At 36.2% G+C, this 7677-nt stretch overlaps 1 long non-coding RNA gene across 2 annotated transcripts; it reads left to right on the plus strand.

Moving 5' to 3' along the window:
* Positions 1-367: 367 nt before the first annotated feature.
* LOC113360830 lies at positions 368-1273 on the plus strand. Of its 2 annotated transcripts, XR_003364818.1 has the most exons (3): positions 368-575; positions 665-902; positions 1086-1273. It is a non-coding gene; the product is annotated as an uncharacterized LOC113360830 (long non-coding RNA). The 2 variants fall into 2 exon arrangements; XR_003364817.1 differs by lacking the exon at positions 1086-1273 and having other exon boundaries at positions 376-575; positions 665-1048.
* The last annotated feature ends 6404 nt before the right edge of the window (positions 1274-7677 follow it).

A 7677-nucleotide genomic window follows, 5' to 3' on the forward strand; every position in this document is an offset into this window, starting at 1 on the left:
GGAATTTTTTTTTTTTCCTTAGCATAAAAAGCCATTTCCATACAATCCTCTTGTAAAAAAGGAGTGTACTACCGAACATCTGACAGTCTCCCATTTGCTATTATTTGAAAGTTACATTTGATCTAAAAGTTCCGATCTACCATCCGGCAAATAAAAAAATAGTTTTATCATACGAAAAATAATTATTTAATGATATAATAGAAACATTTGTCTCTAGCGTGGACTCGGTAAATTAAAGTCTGTTTTCTGCCAGCACAAGCAAAACAAAGCAGTGGGTATAATGCACACGTTATTTTACTGTTGCAAGTTGCACTCTAAAGTTGAGGTAACTCTCATCCCTATCGGCTGGATATAATTGTTAAATGGATGAGTTCATCTATATAAAGGAAGCTTATGTAAAGAGTTTAAGAATCTAAATATATACATCCCATTGAATTTCTCAAGTAGGAAGTAAGAAATTAAAGGGCCAAGTAGTAATTAGATCCAATATCATATAATGGCTAAGTTGTTTTGTGCTGCACCCGTTTTCGTTGCTTGTTTTGTCTTGCTGTTGATTACGGTTTCCGTTTCTGCTGGTAAGAAATTCATTCACTATGTACTTAAAAGTATTGCGAAATTACCATTTTTTTTCTTCTTAATTTCTATTTATTTTGTGACCATGCAGACCGGACTTGCAGATTTGATGGTGGAGCTTGGGGAACCATAACCGAAGGAAGAGGCCCGTCTTGCCGGAGCTGTATGTTAAATTGCTTCAAGAACTGTGGGGAGAGCAAGTACAGGCAAGTGTACCAGCCCACATGTGATATTATGCCCGGGAACATAAACGCATGTCTATGTTGTTGTAGTTTGGCAAAGAAATTATTCAACATCATTGAAGCAGGCCAATAGATCATCCAAAAATGGTACTAGCTAGTACGACGGAGGGCTTGTTTGCTTTTCTTTTGTTTCTTGGATGTTTTCGCTTTTGTTACTTATTTTCGTTTTGCTTTTTATTTCTGATAATAAAGTCACAGCAATCTGGTGTGAACCGGGTGTTGTTCTTATTTCATGTTTCTACACTAATTATCGTTTTGTTTGAAAAACAGCCGAAATCAAGATAACCTTTCGTACGAAATTTGAGTTTGAGTAACCCAAAGTCAGAGAAGCTCTCGGAGCAAAGAATTAAAGGAATAAAAAAAGTATAAAATTGGTCGATTAACCCGATAACAATAATTCCCGGATGAAAAAGACATGTAATATTTGATACTGTTTAAATAGACGAGAATGTAAAAATAGCTGGGATGTATACAGTTTCATCATACCCATTTTCAATTACTTTTTCTTATTTTTAATTTACATTAGGATTCATTCAGTTTCACCCTCGTTTTTTTTTTTTTAAGTTTAAGCCAGGATGAATCCAGATTTATTCGTACTATTTTTTTGTCCATTTCAGCCATACTAATTTTTACTCGTCCATTAGAACCATGTTTTAAAAATATTTTGGCAATTGATCCAATTTCTCTAAAAAAAGAAGCTCTCAGACCAAAGAATTAAAGCTGAACAACAAACATCAGAACTTAATAGCAAAATCACACCTCATACAACTTCAAACGTTAATTACATCAAGACCAAATCACAAACAAAATTCTCGAGAATAACCCTTACTCTGGAGATTCTAAAGAGCCATTTGTGCAAAGATTTCTAAAATGGGATTCAAAAATTTGGTTTGAATAGATTTAAAAAAAATATTAGGGGTGCAAAAAGCGAAACCAGACTTATAAATGATCTTAGAATTAATTATTGGGGCCAAAGCACGCTTTTGAGCTAGCTAGGCTAGGGATGTAAGTGCACACTCTTAGCTGGTTTCGTCCAAATTTTGTATACAATCTCTAAGGAGCTTTCATATGACATTTTATTTTTCAACTTTTATTTTGAATTTGATAGTTGTGCAGCTGAGTGATTTTAACAAGTAAAATAGTGAAACCAATTATTAACTACTTAACCAATCAAACGATGATATCGAGCAACAATTGTAAAGAAAATGTGCACAAAATTGTGTTACTAGATTACTCATTATTCTTTTGTGCCTCCTTTAAACATAGACATTTCTTATTTTATTTTTTGGTGATAAGCTTGTTTTGGGAGGAATTTATATGAGTAGAAAAAGCATACAGGTTCAAATGACCGCTGCTCGGTCTGGATTTTTGGTTTTTGAATGCCGGTTACGAATTTTGGTTACCAACAAGTCAAGAACTACTAACAGGTCTTCAAGAATTTCTTATGAATCTTTTATTTTTCTAATAATTTGAGTGTCCCAGCTTTTGCATTATAGATTGAGTTATAGATTATCTGCTTCGGATCGGGTGGGTACCTTTAGTTCTTTAGATGTAACTTTTAATTTATCCTACCGTTTGTTTCTAGGGGTGGACTTCATAAAATAGTCTTTTCTAAGGCTGGCACATCCACCAGCCGGACAGGTTGCTTGTTACGAAAAACTCTAAAAGTGGGTAACTAACGTGGACCCAAATCTATGACAATTAATCTAGATGTTTGATCACCTTTTTCATTTCTACCCATTACGAATCCCAATGCTAGAATCATTTCCTAATTCACATCATATCCAAATCTTGATCTTTCCCGACTGTAACGAGGTCCTCTTGTTACTGTCCTTCATAGCTAAGGGTCTTAATGACATTTAGAATATCATTTTTTACGACAAATTTTAGCAGATAAATCTAGTGATAACGAGCCAATTTAGAATGACTCGAACCCTTCGTCTATAGCTTGGATTCAATAACAAATGCCAATTAGTCTCTCCGATGAACTTGATCAATTATATGGAACCATGTGCTTGTCTCTCTGGTTATTCATATTTTCGGATGCACCTAAAATTTCAGATTAATTAAGCCTATACTATATGACCGCTACACATCTCGAGGGTTGAATTATGCGGTTCATATCGGCAGACACTATGAGATTAGATTCTTCCAACCCGGTGATTTATTGGATGTGACCCATTCTGTCTGTAGGTATAACTCGTAGAATTCAACATGCGGGATATAAATCATTTTCCCACATGTGCCCTATATGCATTGCTAATTTTTTTTTTGACACCACACTTTTTCAATTTTTGTTTTAATTTGAAGCAATTGAGGAGAAAACATTTTTTTTAGGAAAAGAGTCAAGCCTCGAAAATATTGATATTCATGAGTTGATTCCAAATCAGAAGTGTTTACATGACCGACTCGGTCTCCATATGTTACAACAAATTCCAAAAAAATTAACAGACAATAAGAACAACTGTACCTGTTTACATCATAGTCCCAATCCCAAATCTGAAAAATTGATTCCTACCATTCCTAACCAATTTCAAAGTATAAAAAGTAACATGATAAGTTTAAATGGTCTTGGTTGGAGCAAGATTAAGTCATCCAAACCATATATCACCTCTACAAACTGTATAGATGTTAGGATCCAAAGATCCAACCATTTCTCAGGGTTATCTCAAAATCACAGTAACACAAGTGACAATGGTATAATAGAATCCATAGATCCGTCCTTTTGTCAGTGATTTTTTCATAGTAGCAGTAACACAATTAACAGGTGTAGTGAGTAATTATTTTGCTGAATCGGTCTGGAAGGTTAGGTTCTTCTTCGAAATCGGTCTTGGTGTCTTCGTAATTATTCGTGTCTGAGTCTTTGGAATTGTTGTTGTTGTTTAAGGAGTGAGAAGCGGAACCTAAGTCATAGAGCCTGAAGATATTGATGAAGAGACTTTGTTGTTGTTGCTACTGGTTTTGAAACCTTTGAAACAATCTTTGTTGTAAGGTACCTGTGACACTGGTTTTGAGAAATCAATAAGGACTTGAACAGGAACTTGATGAGAATTTCAACCCTCATCAGGAAGAGCCACTTTGAATAACAAATCCTTGAAAAAATTTGAAACTCAGCAGAAAAAAAAGACTTTTCAAATCATCCAAACCCAAGAAAAGAAAAGGAAAAAGGAAGCTTAAACTAAAATATCCTGAACCGAAAAGTAAAGAGAGAAGAACATGGATAAACTGAAGAAATCAGTAACCCAAGTTCTGATCAACACAAAAAAATCGGAAACCCAAGTCTAACAACTATTATGTAAACTTAAATCACTACATAAACTAACAAAGCATTTTGATTTGAATCTAAAAAGACAGATCCGAGCCCAATGAACATAAAAAACACAATTGTAACAAAGCATGAGAGAAATTAAATACGAGGAAGAAGATGGTTGAGATTTTTTCTTCTCAGATTTGCTGAGTAAGAAGATGGTTGAGATTTTTTCAACTCAGATCCACTCCAAAGGAGCAAATCCGAGAAGAAAAAATCTCAAAACGGCTAGGGTTTTTAGGTTTCAAATTGAGAAAAAAACTGATTCACTTTATTTGATGTAATTGGAATACAATTGGGGAACCCAAATTATTGATTATCAAACCCATTTTGGAAAACAACAATAAATATCGATCTAAAATGGCTGAACAAACTTGAATATAACTGTGAAAAATTAGATTAGACCACGATGTCTTCAAGATTCTCAGGTCGAAATAGTTGACGACCAACTAGAATTTATACCGATTTGTTGATACTTATTAATAGTTGGAAATTATATGTTTTCATTATCAAATTAATTTTGAAAAAAGATAATTTCATGCTCAAGTGAATCAATCAGAAAAATTTCGAAAACTAAAAACCGTCATATCTAATTATATTTTTAACCCCGATTGTGATCACATATAGGGTTCCCAAAAATAGAAACATTTTAATCCCATTTTTTCCACAAGATTCTCATCAACATTGGAAAAGGATTCCTGGTCACATAAAAATGTCCTACATGCTATTAAAATAGAACCATCTGTCTTGTAGCGTGGACTTAATAAAATAGAACCTCTTGTCTCTGGCCAACAACGTGCAAACGAAATGGCAAGTAGTACTAGATGCTACCTACTACACGTTGTTTCACTGTTGCACCATTAAAATAAGCTAAGGGGTGTACTTTATCATTGAACATTTTGATGTGTTTTTTCTCTGTATAACAACCTCGGTATAGGGGCGGCAAGGAATGGTAGAGGGGCGGCAAGGGTGATAGCAATGTCCCTCTAATTGGTTAGAGGGTGTCCTAGGGAGTTGTTAATGTTAGAAAAAACGCTTTAAAATTACCAATTTTTCCATGGACTATGTTTTGATCCCTAGACCTATTGCCCATTAATTGTTTTTTCTTTTGAATAGATAAAACAATAGTCCCACATTGACTAAAATCTAAAGAGTTTTAGACATAAATACCATAGAGTTGGCTATAAGGGCATGGCCCTTGGGTCATTAGACTTTTGTGCTTGGGGGGGAGGCTTAGACTAGGGCAAGGTTGCCTTTCCCGTACGCGCGGTGCTTCGCACAAGTAGAAGAATCTTTTCTTTGTCTGCACGTGTTTTGTCCTGACTTCTTTGTCTGAACGTGCTTGTCTTGGCTTCTTTGTCTGCACGAGTTTTGTCCTGACTTCTTTGTCTGAACGTGCTTGTCTTGGCTTCTTTGTTTGTACGTGTTTTGTCCTGGCTCCCTTGTATGTACGTATTTGGCTTGGCAGCAACACACTGCTCCATGCCTGACAAAACAACTTTTGTTGCACTATCTTTAACCCAACATAACCAGTTTTTTCTGTCATACGCATGGGTTTTCTTTCTTGTTTGTAACTACACAAACACTATATAAGAGAGTAGTTGTAATCTCAGAAAATACACACCACAGAGAAATATCTCTTCTACTATCCCTCAGTTTTTCTGTAAACATCTCTTCTACTGTTTTAAGTTCTGCCAAGCTCTAAGGGTACCCTCATTGTATGCTACATTGAGGGGTACTAACTGTAGTTGTATCCTGGAGGTGACTCGCCAACTGCTGTAGCATCTCAGAGGAGTGGCAGGCGATATTTCCTTTAGGACAGCGTAGTCTACGTGCCTCTACATTTTCTGTGCAGCAACATCAGCAACATTATTTTGAGCTAAGTATCTTCTTCTCAGTTACTTTATTAGTAATATACCCAACAATCTAAAGGCAATATCCTCTTTACTATATTTTGTAACAACATGGGAAAGAGTACTGTAGACAAACCCCCAAAGTTTAGTGGCAAAGACTTTAAACGATGGCAGTCCAAAATGTTATTCTTCTTAAAAGACCAAAGGCTAGATGAAGTTGCCTTAGAAAGACCCTCAAGAAGGCTTCATGACCGTGGTTATGAAGATAGACTGGATAGGTGGACTAGGAAAAATTACATGTGCAAAAACCATATTCTTAATTGTCTGGATGACTCCTTGTACGACTTTTATAATGCAAAAGAGAATTTTACTGCTTTTGATTTATGGGAAGCCCTAGAAGAAAAATATCTTGCTGAAGCTGCTGGAAGCAAGAAGTTCTTGGTGGCTAGGTTCCTGGAATATAAGATGACTGATGAAAAGCCTGTTGTAGAACAATTCGTCGAACTCCAGCTACTCATCAACGAAATTCTTGCTGAAGGCATGCATATTGATGAATCTCTACAAGTATCTGCAGTGATTGAAAAGCTACCACCCTCATGGAACGAGTACAAGAGGAGGCTGCGACACAAGAATCGTGAAATCACCATGGTGGAGCTGGGGAAAAAGATCCAGGTGGAGGAACTTCTGTGCTGCAAAGACAAGAGCCTGATGCTGAGCAAAGACATGTCAAACAAAGCTCATGTCCTGGACGATAATGCTGCGTCAAAGAAAAGGCACGGAGAATCCAGCAAAAATGGTAAACGTAACAAACAGCGTAACTCCAAAGGTAACCATCTTAAGCCAAAGGGTGGTGTCTCCAAAAACACCATCAAAGGCGACTGCTATAACTGTGGGAAAACTGGTCATATGGCCAAGGACTGTAGGGCACCTAAAAAGACCAAAAATGATCCTAAACAGAAAAATAAGGCAAACGTAGTAGATGATTCTGGATATTTTACTGGCATGGTGTCTGAAGTCAACCTTGTCTCTAATGTGGCCAATGTGAGAGACTGGTGGCTTGATTCTGGAGCCACTAGGCATGTCTGTAAGTTCATAAATGCTTTCTCCTCCTATAACAAAGTAGGAGACGATGAGAAATTGTTTATGGGAAACTCTTCTACCTCTAAAGTGGTAGGAAAAGGCAAGGTTGAATTGAAGCTCACTTCAGGAAAAACTCTCGCATTGAATGACGTGTATCACGTCCCGGACATATGCAAGAATCTTATCTCAGAAACCATCTTACTTGGAAAAGGTTTTAAATTTGTAGCTGAGTCTAACAAAGTTGTAATCTCTAAAGGTGGTGACTTCGTAGGAAAAGGATATGTCACTGATAACATGATTAAGCTTAGTGTACTTTCTTTGAACTTGAATGATAATGCATCTTCTTCTGCTTATGTTTGTGACTCCTCACATGTTTGGCATGATAGACTAGGACATGTTAATTTCAAATATATTGAAAGACTTGCTAAATTAGGCTGCATTCCTAGAATAAACTTTGACAGAGGTCATAAATGTGAAATTTGTGTTGAATCTAAATATGCTAGAAAACCCTTTAACAAAAAGGTTGAACGTAGTACAACTCCCCTAGAACTAATCCACTCCGATTTGGGAGATTTGAAATCAACACCAACTAGAGGTGGGAAAAAATGGTACATCACTTTTA

Source organism: Papaver somniferum, chromosome 3 (assembly GCF_003573695.1).
Source record: "Papaver somniferum cultivar HN1 chromosome 3, ASM357369v1, whole genome shotgun sequence".
NCBI lineage: Eukaryota > Viridiplantae > Streptophyta > Magnoliopsida > Ranunculales > Papaveraceae > Papaver > Papaver somniferum.